Below are 19991 nucleotides of genomic sequence, written 5' to 3'. Positions count from 1 at the left end.
ATTCTTCTGTGGCATTTATCTCTTTGTGTATTTTGCTCTTGACATTTATATATGAGGCTTGAGAACTAGGGTCATTTTATTGATTGCAATATCTGAACAGAAGGGGCAGGGGAAAAGGAAAGCAATCGGCCCTTGTACAGCTGTACACATCGAGCCACACTGGCACACGTGTAAATAGACCTTCAGGCGAGCACAGAGATGCAGTCAGGGCACTCACACTCCATTAAGACACTTCAGTTCTGCCTCTGACTCACACAAGCCGAGCCCCTTATCTTATCTGTTCCAGTGATTAATTGGAATCTGTCTAAATAGCTAGATGAAAGAGAGTAGTAAGAAAGGACACAAATTAGTTCCTCAGATCAGCAATTTGGCATGCTGAGAGAGCAGAGTTTCCTTTGCTTTTTCCTGAGACAATTCTCCATGTGCTCTATGCTCTTTTCTCCTTATCTGACCCTTTCGCTTTCCCTCTCCTCATCCTTCTTGACTTTGGAGCTGCATTTGAAGCCATGAATCAAGGCATCCTTCTTGGTAAGCTGACACATTGCACTGTAGTCTCAGGCACCTTGTCCTCCTGGTTTCATTTTTACTTCTCTGATCACAAATGCACTCCTCTGTTGCTGGGTCTCTTTAGTATGGTGTTCCTCTGGGTTCTGTCCTTGGCCTCGGCCATTTCTCTCCCTTCAACGAGTGCAGCTCTACACTAGAAGCACTACAGACAGCGTACTATGCCAACGGGCGCATGCTCTCCCATCCGCATAATTACTCTACCTCCGTGCGAGGCAGAAGCTATGTTGGCAGGAGAGTGTCATAGAGAGTTAATGACAAGGATGGATCCCTCCATCTGCTCTGTTCTGTTCATTCCCTCTTAAGCATCTGGCGGCAGTCACTATTGGGCTAGCTGGACCATTGATCTGACCCAGTATGGCCATTCTTATCCTAAGTAGACTAGAGCAGGGCTAGACAATACAGTAATAAACACACTTGTTATTGGTCTGTTCTGACACTCCCACCATTGCTCCCTCCAGTGGATCTGCACCAGTTCTAATGCAATGATGAGAGAATCCCTTTAAATTCTCAGCTTAAACTAGGATGAAAGGTCCACACAACCATCCTGAAAGTTCATTGTGGGTTGTGGCTTTGGGAGTCAGCCATGCCGGAGCAAAAACAATGCCATGTGACCTAGGTGGCCAATCACACAGCACAACTAGCAAATAGTGAATTCTTGAAGCAGGAACCTTGGTGGAGATAGTAAGCAGTCTGTAGGTAGGGACACTTTCTCATAAACCATCCATCAAATAATTCTTAGGAACATGTTCATAAAAATCAGAATCTGTTTGCAGATCATTCACAAAGGTGTAGCCAGCCTGATGTATAAGTAAGGTACAAGTATTGATTGACATGGTGTGACAAATAGAGAATCAGCAGGCTTAGGGCCCAAAGGGTAAGATATTTAGCGTAACTAATCAAGGCCTACAGTTTTTCTTGATGTAAGTAATTGACAGGCAAGTGACCTTAACATCACAAGATGAAGCACAGCAGTAAATAAGAATGATAAGCCAGTTGATTAGTGTGAAGTGAGAAAGTGTAGAACATAAGTTATTGATATTTTAAGATACGTTTAAGCAATATGTACAATTGAAATGCACAAGATTTGACTGCAGTAATACTATGGCAACCAACTGACGTCAATGTTAATGAGTATGATGTAAATAAACTATAGAAACTGGGGAACCCAACGGAAGTAGGGTATGGAAGTTCAGAGGAGGGGTTGAAACCCTCATGAATATGTATAAGACACAGTGGGTGTCAGAATAACACATTATAAAAGCTTGTTTCTTGGCCTGTGCGCCATGAGAGGCACCAGGATGATGATCACCTACTGACCACCTTAGGCATCACCTCACCTTCTTCAGGGCTGCCCACAAGGGATGATGTGCGTAATGCAAGTGTTGGACATTCTGTGTTCTCTCTCTCCTTTGCTATATTGCAGCATGTGCAATCTCATCTGGCTTGTTAATACATTGCTAATAAAAGTAAAAGTATTAAATTGTTTCCCGTGTGCGTCTTGGGATCTACATTCTAATGCCAGCTTCACTACTGTAGCTCAGCTGGAGGCCGAACCCTCTCAGATCATGGCATGGTAAATTAGAGTGAACCTTAGAATTACAGATTAGGCTACAAAGGAATGAAATGAACTGTGTAAACTGTTTGCTGAGAACAGCTCACCCAGTTCCAGGGAAACCCAGCCTTTGAGAGGCAAGAGCCAATACACTTCTTGTGCATGAGAAAATGAAACTCACAGGAGGTTAAACTAAACAAAATTAATTTTAGCATTGATCACAGGGCAGCCAGTGAGAGATGCAGAACCAGACTCAATGGAGCTGGTGCAGCATGTTGCAAATTAACAAATCTGGTCTGTCCATGCCATGAGGATTTACTCTAAAGTAGGAGAGATGATGTTACTTCTGCCATCCTCTTGTGATTTGTCTGCCCAGCGGTCAGGGGCGGCTCCAGGTCCCAGCACACCAGCCGCGTGCTTGGGGCAGCATGCTGCGGGGGGGCGCTCCGCCGGTAGCCGGGAGGGCGGCATGCCTGCGAAGGGTCCACTGGTCCCACAGCTCCAGTGGACCTCCCACCCTCCACTGGTCCCGCGGCTTCAGTGAAGCCGTGGGACCAGCGGACCCTCTGCAGGCGGGAGGTCCACCGGAGCCGCGGGACCGGCGACCGGCAGAGCGCCCCCCGTGGCATGCCGCCATGCTTGGGGCAGCAAAATGTCTAGAGCCGCCCGTGCCAGCGGTTGGCAGAGAAACGCCTAGCTTGTGGCCAAGGCAGGGTCTACAAGAACTCTGCTGACTGAAGATGCAGTGATTCAACTCATACCCCATTTCAAACTCTGCCTCGCTGTTTGGGCCCCTTATTCAACCTGCCCTGAGGGGAAGTTGCAACTCCTGTGCAGACAAATCTAGATGCTTGCAGCTGTTTGATGTGCATATGGAGGTGGGAGGGGCCAATAGCCATATCGCTTTGGCTCTAGGCTGGGGGCAGGAGATGGCTTCTTCAGTTGTGCATTCTCACATGTCACGAAACTGACACATTTCATCCACTGCACAATCACCAGTGGGAGCAGAACCATTAGGCAGGCACATTTAAGCCCTCAGCATTCTCAACCCATTCCTTCCCCTCCTCGCAGGCTTCTTGTCTTAATTCTTCTGGCTGTTACAGGGACCATAAGTAGATAAGCCTCCTCTTGCCTTGTGCTCACCGGATGTAAGTAAAACAAGTGATACAATGACCAACAAAGAATAAATTGCTTCTTGACAGCCTCCTCTAGCTTCTTTATTCCTTGCAGCCCTGTGGTGCACTTTTGGGGGTCTAGGCAGGCTCCATAACTGGGTGTGGCAATAGAGCATTGGGGAGGGGATTTGCAATAATTAGGCAACAAAATAAGGAGAGCTTTGATTGGAATGCCCATCCCCCCCTCATGCTGGTTAGTGTGCCCTCCCTTCCATTATACAACCACAAACACTTTGGCTCCCCTCCACGCTCCTGTTGGTGGAACTCTTCTCTCTGAGGTGGTCCCCACTGCAATGAATCCATCAACTGCAGGCAACAGAGAAATCCTATCCACTCCCGGGGGAGCCTGAACAAGAATCCTGGTCCTTCGTCACCAGAAAGAAATAGACAACTGACCCACCCACGCACTACTAGAAGGAAACATTATATACTTGCACACAGTGTTACGTGGTGCTATGCTGGCAGCATGGAGGTGCCATTCTTTGCAAGGGATTCAGGTCCGGATTACTAGTGGTCATTAGAGATCCCATGGTATTTAAGAGTAAGGAATCAATCTGAGTGTCCCAACCAATTTCCAGTTGGGGAATTCCTCCTGCATTCTTCTCTGGATACAGTGGGTCTTATTTTCCTCTCTCACCATTTCCCCACCAGAATAATTGCACTGATTTCAAAAGGAGTCACTCTTGATTTACTTCAGTGCAAATGAAAGCAGAATCCCTAATTCTTGCCCTAATGGGCTGTGCATTACTCCTCAGAGGTAGCGGCTATCAGTAGTGGGAAAGTAATCCTTGTTTATAGAGAAAAGTTTATAAATTACATTGGGACCATTTGGGAAGACAAGACACATCAGAAAGATCTCCGGAGTTGTCAGCTTGGTACCTTACATCAGGACTAAACACGATTAGTTCCCGTTGCAGACAAGTGTTGGAATTATGCCACCACTCACTGTGGCTGAGCCTTTGTAAGAAGGAACCTCAGTTCTTCCTCTCCTGGGAGGTCAGACTCAATCAAATTCACTCTCCCAGGCCTGGCAGCTGAATAATTCAACTAGTACTAAAGGTTGAGGGCCTGGCCCCTGCAGCTCCCTACTCATGATTAATACAAGAGCCAAGTTCTACCCCAAAGTTATATCAGTGTAAATCTGAAGTAACTCTAAGGAATTCAGTGGATTTCCATCAGAGTAACAGAGCCGCACCGCCTGAGATAAGCACCGCTCCCCTGCCCCCCTCCCGCACCCCAACCCCCTGCCTCATCCCAGAGTCTGCACCCCATAACTAAACTTCCTCCCAGAGCCCGCACCCCAGAGAGGGGCAAAAGTCACCTTTGAAATTAAAAACTGATTATCCTACTTTTTTACTCTCATTTTATTCCAAACAGATTTTTTTTTCTCTCCAACAAATGCAATTAAAAAAAATACCCAATAACATAAACATTTGCTCCTGGGCTGAGACATTTTGTGCCAAGATACAGCTCTGAGCCAATATTGACACAATAACCCCCTGAAGTTCTACTTTTAAGAACATAAACACTAACAGCTGAATAATAAGGCTTCCATTTACTGGAATTAATATTCAGTCCTTCTGTAGCATTGGAAACATCAATTGTTCCATGTGAAATAAATTATATATCCTTCTGATGGGATTTTAATGAGACCTCCCCGCTTTCACCGCTTCCCCTGACGCTCTCAGATTCAGGGGAAAAACACATTCCAGCATCTCCCTGTAAACTCTGCATCATAATGTCCCAATCAGGATAATTAGGATGTCTCTGCTGTGATCTGGGAGGCTCTACCGTGCAAATCCAGCCTGGCATGCATGATGTCATTACAGCATAGTTAATTACCGGTACTCTTGTTTTTCTGAGAAAAGGGAAGAGACCAAGGCTGCATTCAATAGGTGAATGGGCTACAGTGCATGGGAGTCGGGGGGGGGGGGGGGGCGGGCTACACTGGCTGCATTTGAGAGATACGTGCTCAGTGGCTTTGCCTTTGTTCTGACTGTGTGAGGATCTGTTGGGATATCACATGTCAGACCAAGGGGTCTAGGATGAGGAAAGCCCTCAGGAGCCTGACAAGTATTGACATCTCAGTTGCCTAGCCTCAGGGATGTCTTTGCAGAGCAATGTGCTCTAGAGACCCTCTCTTGTTTGTTATTCTCTTCATGCTCCTCTCTCTGGTAACTGAAGCAGAACAACCCCACCACTACGGTGCAGGGGCATATCTAGCCACGGTCAGCCATCCAGGTCACCTGTGAGTGTAGCCATATTTATGGAGGTGCAGAAGCTCTGCATTCACCTACCGAAATAAACGGGAGCTCCTGGCTTCAGGGCAGTGGTGACTCTCTCATGCTACAGCATATTGGATTCTTCCTTGAGGCTGGTGGATGGAGATGGACCCTGTGGTTCTCTCCGGGTCTCTAGTTCCCAGACTGCTGCCTAATGTCACTGCACCGAGTCTCCCTAAGTCCTGGCCTGGCATGACCTAAAGCAGCATTTATATTATTTATTTGTATTGCACTAGTGCCTGCAGGACCCCAAAGCTGCTATAAGTGGGTGGGACTGGAGACCAGACACCTTGTAGGGAGGGCAGGTGGAGTCTAGCTACAAAACCCTGGTGTAGGGAGCAGTAGGCAATGACTAAGTATCTAATTTAAATGGGGTTGGCAAGGTGTTTTTCCAAGCTGTTTATAAACCACTGGATCAACTCCTGCATTTCTCTCTAGCCTCCGCCACAAGAAATGACAATGGGGCAATAAGAAGGTAGAGTTTAGACCTTAGAGTTGGAGTCATGAGTTCCAGCTTCCATTCCTAGCTTTGCCACTGACTTGTTCCGTGGCTTTAAGCAAGACACTTTTCTTCTCCGTGCCTCAATTTCCCAGTCTGTACAATAATGGATAATAATTCCCAACTCACATATTATGAGGGTTAATTTATCACTTGTGCTCCTAGATGGGCGGATGAAAGGCCTTAGAGAAGAGCAAAGAATAATAATAAGCATCTCCTGCAAATACCGATTACAGCTGCATACTGTACCTATATTTCATCAGGGGAGATATTAGGCAACTGTATATTAGAATTGCCTTAATGAGCATCCCTCAAGGCTGAAATCTCAGACCACCCACTTGTGTGCGTATGCACACTGGGACACACATAACTGGCTCCCTGAGTAAAGTAATTAACTTGTTAAATGAAGAACCTCGCCTGATGAATGGCAAAACACACGCAAAATAAACAGACCTATCACAAGACTGAAATGACTTGCTAAAGCAATTCATCAACACCAGCATTGCCACCTCCTTCAGCCAACGCCAGCAGCACCATCTGAGGTACATTAATTCATGCTGACAAGGGGGTGGAATTGGAACTAGATTCCATACGTCATGTGCACATGTCCATGAGTTTAATGTTATTAGGACAATCAGAGAAATAAGTGCTGGATAATTTGAGAAGGGAGAAGTGTGGATCCCTGCTAGGCTTTCCCCTTGACGAACGTCAAAGGAAATAGGCCTGCTGTGTAAGCAATCTCGTACCCTTCTCTGTTCTTAGACCATAATTGAAATTCCAGGTTTTGCTCTCATTTACACCAGTGCAAGTCAAGAGTAACTTCACCGAGGTCAATAGAATAGCACTGGAGTATAAAGTCAGGGCAAAAGAAATTTAAATCATAGCAGAAGTTTCTTTTGTGGTCACAAGAGAGGAGTGAGTTTAGTATCTAATCTGGGAGCACTAATCTTCCCCACCAAACCGGTGCCTACCTTGGCTAAGTGCACTGCTTGGGAGGATATTAATACACTGCTCTTCTCTGGTTCCTCTCATCTGAGGATCTCAAAGTACTTTACAAATATTAATGGACTCAACCTCATAACATTCCTGGAGGCAGGGAAATAATTATCACGATTTTACTCCTGAGAAAGTGCAGACTATAGAGAGGAAGGTCCCAGCAAAAGGCTATGGGAGTGCTAGGAACAATCCCCAGATGTCTCAACTCCTAGACCTGCATTATGGGAACTGAAGCCAGAAAACAGCAATATATGACTCAAGAAGGGAAAATAAAGTCACAAGAAGAACTTGAGTTCAATACACCAGAACAGCTGACAGATAAAGTCAAATCACTGATGACCTAGGAGCCAGCAGTGTTCATCCAGGCTCAGTCCCGAATGTTTGATGGTTAGACCAAGGACACACACTACAATTTCTTTAGTCTGCTCTGATTGGATCATTTGATTAGGCTTAATCCTTTCATATGCGCACACATTTGGGGTCAGTTTGCAAAAGGATGTCAGATGTACTTGCACTAGGGCAATGCTGCCAATCAGGAAGAGAATATCATTTCAAATGAGTGTTAGGTTGGGTAAATTTTAATGACATACAACCAGACTTTCTGGAGTTGCACAGCTAGCTGGCAACTACACTTCTGTGCCTGGTAATATGTCTAAGACGTGTCAGATCTGATCATGCCTTGTTTTCGGGAACTTCTAATCTTTTCTCTTAAGAAGTGTCATCAGTACAATGAACTGAAATTCTGACAACTCAGTGTAATTGCCTGAATTTTAGACTACGCATCCCACGTTATATTCCATCTGCTGAATGAACCAGACTGGAATCCATATGCTGAGTGAAGCAGACTGGAATAACACTGCACAAACACTGTCCTCCCAGGATTGGAGTATGGATTCAATATGGGGCTTGAAGGTGTTATTGGAACTCTTTTGTTGCTGGCAAAAGACTCATGAAGACAAGATGTGGAATTCACAAGGTTAGCCCATGAGCAACAGGCAGCATTCACAAAACATTTTTCACTCAAAGCACTGCACTAGCCAATACATCTACAGCTCCATCACTGAAATACAGCCACCTTGGGGCAGCCCAATCATTGCACAGCTACAAGGGAATGGGATTTTGACTCTCCCTTCTTCCTCCCCCACCCTCCACCCCCAAGTCCTACGGAAAGAACTCTGGGATCTTTAAGGTCACATCCAGAAAATTGCCACACCCAAACAGCACCCTTTCGGCATGTGCCTTGCAATTAGTTACATGTGGCTATCATGTGTGGTGGTTGCAATATCACAGAAATGTAGCATTAGAACGGACCTCAGTAGATCATCTAGTCCAGTTCCCTGCACCAAGGCAGGACTAAGTATTATCTCGACCGTCCCTGACCAGTGATTCTCTAACCTGTTCTTAAAAAAACTCTCATGGCAGAGATTCCACAACCTCTTTGGGTAATTCTAGAGCTTAACTACTCTGACTCTTGGGAAGTTTTTCCTTATGTCTAGAAAATTCCACCCCAAGTGACTTGCCCAAGGTCAGTCTGTGGCAGAACATGGAATTCAACCCAGGTCTCCCAAATCCTAGGCTAATACCACAATCACTGGCCCATCCTTTCTCACCACATTCCTCACCATGGATGTCACGGATGGTGAAGACCAAGTAGGCCAACTAGTTCTTTGGTTCTTAAGCTTTTTCATTCTATGGACCCCTTCGCAAAAGGGAGGTATCCCTTCCCCACCAACCTACCTTGTCCCTAATCAGGTTTAATTCTATGGATCACCAGTGACCCACAGATGATAGCTGGAGAAACCTTGCTGTAGCCCATCCTCCCATCAGCCATAACAGGATAGTTCCAGAGATAATTTTTTAGTGTGTAAAAATGATCTCATTCTGTCTCCTTTTCTTGCTTCCCTTCTTCCGATTCTTGATAAAAAGTTATAACAGGGCAAGCGTAAGGACCCTGCAACAAAGGACATTGCCAAAATGGTTTTGTATTGTAACGCAATATATTGAGTAGTGAAGTTGGATGTTTTACTATTTGTATTTTAGTTAGTATGAGATATCCCTTTAAGAACAGGATAGGGCATATTCTCAAAGTATGGAAGGTATGGTAAAACCTCATAAAGTCCAGAACTCAACTTAATAAACTTATTTCAAGAAAGCAAGCCTCATTGGTTTGAAGATGCAACAAACACATGCCAGGGGTTATTAACTTTTGGCGTAGCACCATAATAATACAAACACAAACTTCTCTTGTGCTTTCCTTCTAAGGATTTCAAACATCCCTGCTGGGTTAGATACATGGATGCAGTGAGCCACAGGAGCATCACCCAGCAGGAAGGAGTTAAAATGTTCTTGGTTTGTGAAGTACAAACAAGCGCCCTAACGAGCTGGAGGATTTTTGCAGAAAGCTCTCTGGAACAGTGCCACTTGCCTAATTGGGAGAATTCTCTTCCTGCACCTGGGTCATTTCACATGGAACAAGAACACAGCTGGCAATGACAACTCTGTAGGTGGCTCTGATTACCCCTTGCTTGGTTTCAGTAGCAAGGGTGATGGGGAAATTATATTATCCAGTTCTCTTGTCTCTTCCACCTAGTATCAGCTCCTGTGCCTTTGCACCGATGGCTGTGTATAAGGGTGCGTTTGTTTGAACGATGAACACTTGAAGAAATAACATCAGTTGGGCCTCAGCTGGTGCTGGAGAGCATGGGTGGGAATGGCTATTGACTGGAGGATCTCATATGTCATGGATCTTTTTCTTCCTTTGGAGGCTTGCATTTATTTTTTCATGATAATCAGATTTGCACTTCGATGGCACTTTGCACCCAATAAGCTCAAAAGTATGTTACAAACAATGGATCCATTCTCATAACCCCTGGTATAAGGGTAGTCATGACAGTAACACCATTTTATCGATAGGGAAACGGAGGCTTCAGCTGGTGAAGAGACTTGCTCAAGGCCATAGAGTAAGGCAGCAGCAGGACCAAGCAGGACCAAGATTGCCTGATTCTCAGTCAGATGCTAACCAACAAACCATCCTAACCTCTTAAACCACCTCTGTATTTTTAGACATAGCACCATCCAGAGCTGCACTAAAACCACCACCAGTTATCCAAACTTTGGGGGTTCAGTAAATGAGACCCATACTCAAATACCCACCTTTTTTATTAATAATGGTAACTGATAACTTAAATCACCCATGTACTTCCTTACACCCATTCCTTAATTTGTGGTCTATTGGTTAATGCATTAGACTGGAACTCAGGAAACCTGGGTTCTATTCTAACCTCTGCCATGGCCCTGCTGGGCAACCTTTGGCAAGTCACATCACCTCTCTGTGCCCTTTGCCCCCACATCTGTAAAATGAGGATAAAGGATACCAACCACCTTTGTAAAGCACTTTGAGATCTACTGATGAAAAGCACAATATAAGAGCTAGGTATTATTATTATTATTATTATTGTCACATTGGGATTGGGTGAGGGTTGATTTAAAGAAGAAAAGCAGGGGAAAACCTGCAGTGTGTTTGGCAATACATTAAAATTTGCAACTGCCAAAGTCTCTTAGTATCAGACCATCACTGTTCTCAGTTCAGATGAAACTCACCTGCTTCCACCTCTTCCACCCCCATGTCCATTTTATTTTTGGTTTCAGTTAACCTCCTCATGCAAGGATGTGTGAACTGTGCAGAACGAGGGGGCTTTGTGGATAGATAACACCGGATGAGCTGAGCAGGTGTTAGATTGCTGATCACTTTGTGGATGAGACTTCTCATGCTGAGGTCCAGTTTGCTCCTCCTTGTTGTATAGCGAGCCCTCAGGAAAATAAAGTCATTCCTAGATTAGAAGAGGGCGCATGGAGACGTAACTCCCCCAAGCCCAGGATGGACCAGAAGGAAAAGACCAGAAGATTCATACCATTACATTCAGAAATCTCACAAGAGCAGCTTCATGACATTTTGGCATAGTCAAATCAGAACATGACCTCTGCTCCTGATTTAACACCAAAGACAAATGCCAAGTTCACCTAAACCTAACCTGGATCTGAACAGCTCTGTCTCAATCTGTCACTGTTTACAACATACAAGTAGCACTGCTAAGAGCAAACTGCTGCCAAAACCACTAGTGCTGAGAATAGTGGAGAGCTACTTAAAATTCCTAAGAATCAGTTTGGAAGATCTGAGGCTATTCATTTGTGATTCTCCAGGATGGACATGGACATACACAGAATTTGAGATGAAGAAGTATCTGTCTGTGTTTTCTCTCTCACATGCACACACTCTTTCTTTCTCTCACCCCCCTCCAAAACTGATGCTTAAAGGAGACAAGTTGCTGAGATTTGAATGCATTTCTACTACACAATAAGATGCAGTATATATGTGCCAACAACGTGGCATGAATGTATTCCTTCTCTTTCAGCGTTGAGCTGACATTTTCCCTTGAACCCCTAGGTAGAGTTCACCCCTGTTGAAATCTCCCATTAAACAGCTGATTGTCCCTTCTGTGGAGGATGACAAGCCTGGTTTCTACTGACCCAGGAGGATCATCATCATGATTGTGTGTTTGCTGGACAGATGTCCAATTTTAATTCAAAACCAAAAAAGCTCAAGCTCCTCAAATCAAAAGAGCTTCCACGATCAGAGGTGATGTTAGGACTCGGCAGATAAAATTCAGACAGAAGGAGTAAGCTGTGATGTCTTGCCAGGTGCCAGATGGCAATGCACAGGCTGCTTTGATGAACCAGGTAGCAAAGAGAGCATCATTAACACCTTTAAAGGACACTTTGTTTTGGGGACGTGTCCCAGTGACAGAGATGGACACTAGAGGTTCAACGAGCCAGACAACTCCAGTATTTGGGGTAGAGAAGGTGAAGGGAAGCAACCTTTATTTTATCTTAAAAGAGAAATTATTTTGTGACACAAGCTCAAGAAACTAGTTCATATTTCCTTTTCCTAGGGGGACGGGAAAATATCTAAGCTGGCTCAGTATTTCAAGTAGACTTTGAAAATACAATTATTCAATTAATTAAACCCAGAAGTAATTAAGAAGAAAATCCATTGCAGTGTGATTTGCCTGGTTATCAGCTACTTTGAGTGGCTACTTTTAATCAGTACAGCCCTCTGTGTTCTTGCTCTCTCTGACCCTCTTTAACCCAAGTAATGGTTTCGGAATCTGTCTCAGTGAGACTGTTTGTGGGTTCCTCCACCCCCTTGATGCTCTAGCCATGGTGCTGAAGGCTGATGAGACAATACTTGGTATCACCCAAGGAACGCATTTCTTCAGATTAAGGACACCTGGGGCACCAGGAAGGTTGTGCTACTAGATCACCTTAATATACCCTAGGGACACCTGTAGGTTCCTAGGTAAATCTGCCTCATCCTAGACCTGATGCTCTCTGGTTGGGCATCTTTATATGTATAAACTATACACATTTGGGATCCATCTATCCAGCCACTTCACAACCCAGTGACAGGAAACTGAAATGGGACAGATCCCTGAGATGGCCACAGGGATGCATAGCTCTGATTCATCATCCATCACTGGCAAAAGAGAGTAGGAAGGATCTGGTTTTGAGTGGTGTGGTTGCCTGCCCCATAGCTCTATAAAGGGCTAAGTCAAAACTCCCTCCCACTCTCAACACCCTGAACTCTAGGAAAGTTCAGATCCAAGTATGGACTTGGTGGCTCAGGCCCATAACTAACAATAATATTTTCCCCCAACTCCATTTATTTACCACTTTTTATATGCACGGAGTAAGGCACCATCATTCCTATTTTACAGAGAGGAAAATAGAGGCCTTGTCTATAGTGGCAAAAACATGACCCATAATTCACCACTGGTGCAGTTCCTCAGGTGGGAAGAGTAAGAGTATGAGTATAGACTGGGCACAGGCCTTAGCACCACTGCATCCCCTCACCCTGTACAGCAGTGGTCCCCAAAGTGTGGGGCACAAAGGAACGTCTGGAAGGGGGGGCATGAGAGGGCCAAGGCCATCTCCTGGGGGGTGACAGGACAGGAAGGGAGTACCACCCCGCCCTGCTCTGCTGCCAACTCCTCTCTGGCCCTGGCCACTGGCCCCCACTCTTGGCCTGGGGGGCATGAATACATTCCATTACTGGTGGGGGGGGGGCGGGTGAGAGGGAAAGTTTGTGCACCACTGCTGTACAGGCAGAATGGTAAAGATGCCCAAGACTCATCTACATCAGTTTCAAGTGCTGGTTATTACAGGGCTCATTTTTGCCAGTATAGATGCAGCCAGAGATCTCAAATGACTTGACTAAGGTCATCCAGAAAGTCAGTGACCAAGTCAGTGAATAGGACCCAGATTTCTGACTCTCAGGCCAGTGCCCATACCCTGGATCACATTATCTCCTCCTCCTCTCATCTCTAATATACTCCTTATTCATTTGCCTAGCTCAGTTATGAAATGCTGACACATGGGTCCGTTCTGCAAGCCTTGGGCTGCTCCCCTCATATTGCCTCTCTCTAGGTCCTGCTGCGTTTTGAAGTCAGGCTCAAAGAGATCGCTTCTTCCTAACAGATGGACAAGTTCCAGACAATGAACGCAGGAATCCTGTCATCTAACAAAATAAAATGCCATTGAAGTGGAAAGGCAGCACTCAAAGCTGGAGAGAGGGGAAGATCAAAGATGCTAACATTTTCTATTCTGTAATGAAATGTTCTTACTAAATCCTTCTGAATTCGCTGTTTTCATGTTTCTGATTTAAATTCCTTTACTGTTAGGCAAAAACATTTGCAATTGGTCTGAGCCAATCTTGCACTCAGCCCTTTGTCTGGGATGGAATTTGAAAGATTGTGGAAAGAATGAAGCAATTACTTTTCATGCACATTAAGAAGAACAGTCCCATATAATTACGTCCCCCTGAAAGTGAAGAAGCAGGCACAGAAAACTAAGGTGATAATCAATTCAAGAGACTTTGCCATCCCTGAAATTAAAGCAGAAGCTGGGAGGAGGTTAAACAACATGCAGTGGGCTATGCTTCCCCAGCATGCTGCCTTCAGACACTGTAACAACGGAGTGCAGAGGCAAAGCCTGGTCCACAGTGAATAAAGGGTTAACTTCGGCTCAGCTCCCCTTTCCCTTGAACAGGGAGAGTAGCTTCTTGAAAGCCAGAGGGAAGAGCATGCCTTTGGGAAGGTTAGATTCAGCCCCAAGGGGTTATAGGACTGAACTCAACCCCAACCTAGGGATTTCTCCAGTTTACTTGCTGATTGTTAACTTGCACTGCTTTCTTGTGAACAAGTTGGTAGCAGGATCTCCGCCTTGATGGCAAGTGTTTATTTCTCAAATCGTTCAAGTGGCTTCCTCTGTTGTCCAAGAATGATTCAAGTGTAGTTAACAGACTCAGTCTTTTGCTGAAGACAGGGCCAGGCCTAGAATAGCAAGGGATGCTACATGCTCAGATTTCAGCTGAAATGGTAGCTCTGCAGTGACCCCGAACTAGAGTAAGAGAGGGGTGTTGCAGGTTAGGACTGAGCTGCATTGGCAGAACTGTGTGAAAAGCATTGATTATTACACCATGCTGTAATTAAATAAAACATGAGACATGCAGATGAATGGGCCATGAGCTCCTGTCCAGCATCAGTGTTGTGACCAGTTCCTTGCTGCAAGGGCCTGATTCAAAGTTGAATATAAACACTCCCATTGACTTTAATGGGATATGGATCAAACTCTAGAAGAGGAAAATCGTGTGATGCGTTTACAGTCACGCTATCACCTCAGGACAGAATCAGCTAGAGAATCAAGCAGTAGGGCTGAATGAAGTGCATGGTCTCCCGACAAGTCTTGCAGGAGAGGAGTAATGGAACAAGCATATGCAAGAGGGATAGTCAGGCTTCACTGGTGTACAAAGCCAGGTGTACTTAATCCTGTTCCAACACAATATACCATGGCGCACACCATGGGGCAAATACCATACCCAAAAAGGGGCTAAATCTGTTGACCTTCTCAACTCTTTTACTCTGAGCCTGAGGCACTGGCTGCAGTTTGTTCCCTGTTGTATGCACTGTAAAACGTCTCGGTGTTTGCTACGGTTTCAGTCTCATATAATGAGATTTTGAGGTCAAACGGTGATATTTTTCAGCTCAACTTTCCCTCCTTCCACTGATTTATTATTGATGTTTTGTTAGTTCCCTGCTGCTACTCAGAGGCAGGATGTTTGCTGTGGGCAATTTAAGGGAGCCCTGTTGCAAAATACAAGTCGAGACATTGGATCCTTGTGGGTGAGCTCTTTGAGACAGGTCCTGTCTGCATTTTGAGTGTTACATACTACCTTAAGCAATACTGAAGTATCAGCAATACTTAAAATATTGACCCACTCTATTATTTTTTTTATTTCAAAACTGAAAAAAATTGTAATTTAAAATAATTTACAAAGTTTTCAGAGTTTGCCTGTTTTTGACCAGCTTTAAAAATGTAAAACTGGGCTTGGTTTGCTGTGAAGTTAGATTGTACAGTAACACCCTGAGCTGGATAAATGCTGCTAGCTTTTTTGTGGGGGGAGGGAGGATGGCGGGGGGGGGGGGGGCAGGGAGAAGCCTCTGTATTTTCTGCAAATATTGGATAAATTAGCTTTACTGATGAAAATGATATGGGCTTTCTGTGACCAAAGTTGCATGCATGAGCATTATGCCTAGTCAACATCCAAAGTTGCACTGATATAATGAAAGGTGTTTAAAACACCACTTTTCATTACATCAGTGCAGCTTTGTACGTGAACTCTCATTTCAGTTTAAACCTGGCTCATAACAGTTAAGCAAGGCAGGGGCCCAAGCCAGGATTAAGCGGATATGAGAGTCCACATACAAAGTTGTGCAAAATTTTAAAGAAACAGATTTAAGTTAAAATGGTGCAAGTTTGTCTTTAGACAAGCCCTTAGTGGAAAATGATTTTTAGGTTCACACAATTCCAACCCCAATTGATTGAGTGCTCTATTGATCCTGGAACAAAATACTGTGTGCTTATCTGGCCAATCACAACTGAGCAACACAGCTCATACTTGGCATAATAAGTATTGATACTTTGTCTAGGTGGTGATACTGACTGGCATAGATAATCTGGTTTATAGCAGGTTAGCAAACTCTAATTGGTGGAGTAATTATTCTGGAATAAAGTCACTTTTAAACCAGAACAGAGCATCCACACGGGGAAGTTATACTGTCATTTCCCCCATGTAGGTAAGCCCTGCAACTCCCACAGCACATAGCTTCTAGATCTTCTGCTCAAAGGCTGAGTTAATTTACATGGGAAATTAGATGGTGTAAGGAAAAGTGAAACCAGACAAGCCTCAGGGATATTCATTTCTCACAGATTGCCTGCCACCTTGCTCAATTAATTTGCAGCTTTCAATGTGCCTTTAATTTAGCTTGTTGATATATAGTGGGGTGACAAGTGGGAATATTTCACTTAGGCAAGGTCTTGACTACAAATTTACATTGGTATGACTCCATCGCCCATGGGTGTGAAAAATCCACACCCCTGAGCAGCGCAGTTATATCAACCTCATCTCTGCTGCAGACAGCATGAGGTAAATAGGAGAGCTTCTCCTGTTGACATAGCTACCGCCTCTCATGGAGGTGAATTAACTACACTGATGGAAGAAGCTCTCCCCTCAACATAGTAGCATCTTCACTAAAGCACTATGGGGGTGCAGCTGTGCTGCTACAGCTTTTTAAGTGTAGACCTGCCCTTAAGACTGCTACCCTGGTATGTGAAGAATCTCAGTGGAACCCAGGCTACGAGGGTTGGAGACACTTCTCAGGAGAAGGCTCCTTTCTGCAGAGTCTTGGGCCATGTATATGCTATGAGTGCTGCAGCTGTGCCTCTGTAGCATAACGCTTCCTAGAACGCTGGAAGTGGGTTTTCCATCACTGTAGTTAATCCACCTCTCCGAATTCTTCCATCGACCTAGCCACATCTATAGCAAGGAGTAGGTCAGCTTAACTATGGCGCTCAGGGGTGTGAATTTTCACACCCCTGAGCGAAGTAGCTAGGTCGATCTAATTCTTAAGCGTAGACCTGGCTTTGCTGGTCAAGATTTATGATCGATAGTGGACAATAGCCACAACAGAAGCAGGAGAGCTGAACCATATTGCAGCTAATGAGCCAGGCAGGCCTGTAGGGAAGTGATTTTTGAATTGAGCCCAATGCTGCCTTCTCCTGAGAGGAAGTACGGCTAGAGCACCAGAGTTGGAGTCCAGAACTCTGGGTTTCATAGGACCTTGGACCTCTCTTTGTCTCAGTTTCCTCATCTGGAAGTGGGGATGATGGTCACCCACTTTTGTAAAGTGCCGTGAAATCTACAGATGACACATGCCATCCTCCTCCGATCTCTTCCCCTCCCTTTGCAGCATCCTTTCAAAAACTGTATTGTAAGCTTTTGGGGGGTAGACACCCCAATATCTATTGTTCTGGAGAGTGCCTACCCCACTTTTGAGTGCTATAATTGTTACGTTGTGCAGGAAGGAACAAGCTGGCGCTTTCTGAGAGATAGTACCAGGCCATCCAGTCTATGTCTTTTCCACCACTAACGTCTACAAATCTGATACATCAGTAAATAATTTGCTCCAGGAAAATTAAGCAGCAGCAGATCAATTTTTGGTGTCCAGCCAGGTGCAGTTACATCAATATTGTAAACCAAATTGTAACAAATTCAAACCAGTAGCGTCTCCTGCCTCAGGAGCAAATTAAGCTGCCAGTTTAGTAAGACCCCCGTTCACTAATGAGCCGATAGCTGTCTCAATGAGTCATGTATTCAGACATCCTATGAAGCCCTAACTGATTGAGGAGATCTGAAGCCCAATAACAATGGCGGCGGGATAAAAGACCTTCCTGCCAGCTCATCTCTTCTTTGTTTAACAAATAGAGCTGTATGGTACCAAGGTTCAGCACTCCCTTCCTTTGAGATCCCAGGGGAACCTGCCTCCTGTTCAGCAATTATAGCTCTGTTCTAGGAAGTGAACAAGCCTGGCTTCAAGGATATGTTGAGCAGGTTTATTCATATAGGCAAGGAAGCGACTGAGGGGGCTTCCCTGCAGTGCATAAAAAGTGGAGGTTTTTACCTCCGGCTAACTAATATGTGTGGGCTATTCTGAGGTAAAAGCACAGTGAAGACAAGGCCCTTTAGTTTTACCATGAGGTAAATTCACTGAGGTCAGCCCTGTACCTCAGCAGAGACAGGGTTTAAACGTAGAGCTCCTGCTGGCTGGTTCCGCAGCTCTAACCACTAGACCAGGGGTCAGCAACCTTTCAGAAGTGCTGTGCCGAGTCTTCATTTATTCACTCTGGCTTAAGGTTCCGCGTGCCAGTAATAGATTTTAACGTTTTTAGAAGGTCTCTTTCTATAAGTCTATAATATACAACTAAACTATTGGTGTATGTAAAGTAAATAAAGTTTTTAAAATGTTTAAGAAGCTTCATTTAAAATTAAATTAAAATGCAGAGCCTCCAGACCGGTGGCCAGGACCCGGTCAGCGTGAGTGCCACTGAAAATCAGCTCGTGTGCCGCCGTCGGCATGTGTGCCATAGGTTGCCTACCCCTGCACTAGACAAGAGCTATCACAAAGAATGAAAGACTCACAAATATGAATCACAAAGCTGCTTGCTCATCTCATTGCCTGAAAGCCAAGCGTTCCACATTTTAGCCATCAAAACAAGACCTTATTGTCATGGTAAGGTTTGCTCAGTCCTGTTCTATAGCTACTAGGCATGGGGACTGCTCGATATCTCATTCACTCACTGCCTCAGAAATCAGATGGGAGAGAGATATATTTGGTGCAGCCTATGTTTTAGACAAAAAATTGAAGTGGAGCTTTCAAACTGATTAATGGCCTGTGCTCTTTTCACAACATGAGACATTGCTGTTCTCACGCTTCCTTTCTAACAAGCAAAGGGGAATAGTATGCATCTACCCATAAGTAAAAAAACAATTACAGAGAAGTGAGTCATTCAGCGCGAATAGATCTTTGGATGAATTTAGCTTCTGAGTTGTCTGAGCAGTTTACTATAGTTTCAACGATCTTCATTAGCAGGTCAAGTTCATCTCTGTGCAGAGGGTTAGCGCTGGCCTGTGCCCCAATGTAACCCACACTTCACCAAGGTGGTTCTGACCTTGTCTAGTAGCTGGATACAGAGGCAGATGAGTTTGCTACAGCCCTCCAGTTATCAGAGTTCATTCTTCTAGCGCAGGCTGCTGACGGTCCTGCTTTTTGATCTACAGCAGCAGTTCTCAAACTTTAGCAACCCAAGGATCCCATTTTGATTTAAATTTTTTCATGGACCCCCAAGCTCCCCGCTCAGCCCCAGGTCCTGCCCCCACTCCATCCCTTCCCCCAAGGCCCGATCCCTGTCCCACCTCTTCCAGCCCCCGCTCCACCCCTGCTTCTCCACCTCTTTCTGCCCCCTTCCCCAAGCGTGCCCTGTCCCGCTCCTCCCCCTCCCTCCCAGCACCTCCTGCATGCCACTGAACAGCTGTTCCCTGGCGTGCAGGAGGCGCTGGGAGGGAGGGGGAGGAGTTGATCAGTGGGGCCCGCGGACCCCCTGGAGTATTGTCGCAGACTCCCAGGGGTCCGCAGACCCCAGTTTGAAAAACACTGATCTAGAGGATTTGGGTTTAAATCCTCACCCCACACAGGGGCATGGTGTTACATTACAAATGGCAGGCTCATCAACCTTGAGTTCCACTGTGAGGAAGTGTGAGTTACACCAAATGAGTCCCGTCCCACTAAGGGTACGTTTTCACTGCAGAGTTAACTCCGGTCACGGTGGTCAGCACCCGGGTTATTCTTGCTTAGGTATGAGCAGCCATGCTACTAGGTTAAGGGCAATATCCATGTAAGAGATATACCCTATGGACATTTTTCATTGGCAAAACTTTTGCCATTCGGGGTGGTGTTTTTTTCACACCT

The 19991-nt window shown here is 45.1% G+C and overlaps 1 protein-coding gene across 10 annotated transcripts in view; it reads right to left on the bottom strand.

Moving 5' to 3' along the window:
• Nucleotides 1–19991, bottom strand: part of CASKIN2 (CASK interacting protein 2) — a 147985-nt gene that overhangs the window by 112276 nt on the left and 15718 nt on the right. For 7 of the 10 annotated variants that reach the window (XR_005588371.1, XM_039500964.1, XM_039500966.1 and 4 more), the window contains one exon: nucleotides 10672–10880. The exons of the other annotated variants lie outside the window; for them this stretch is intronic. The gene's annotated coding sequence lies outside the window, so the exon portion shown is untranslated. The remainder of the gene's footprint in view (nucleotides 1–10671; nucleotides 10881–19991) is intronic. 10 annotated transcript variants of the gene reach the window in all.

The sequence above is a fragment of the Mauremys reevesii genome, linkage group 15 (genome assembly GCF_016161935.1).
Source record: "Mauremys reevesii isolate NIE-2019 linkage group 15, ASM1616193v1, whole genome shotgun sequence".
Lineage (NCBI taxonomy): Eukaryota > Metazoa > Chordata > Testudines > Geoemydidae > Mauremys > Mauremys reevesii.
The sequence above is the reverse complement of the archived record's forward strand: the minus strand, read 5'-3'. Positions and strand labels throughout refer to the sequence as shown.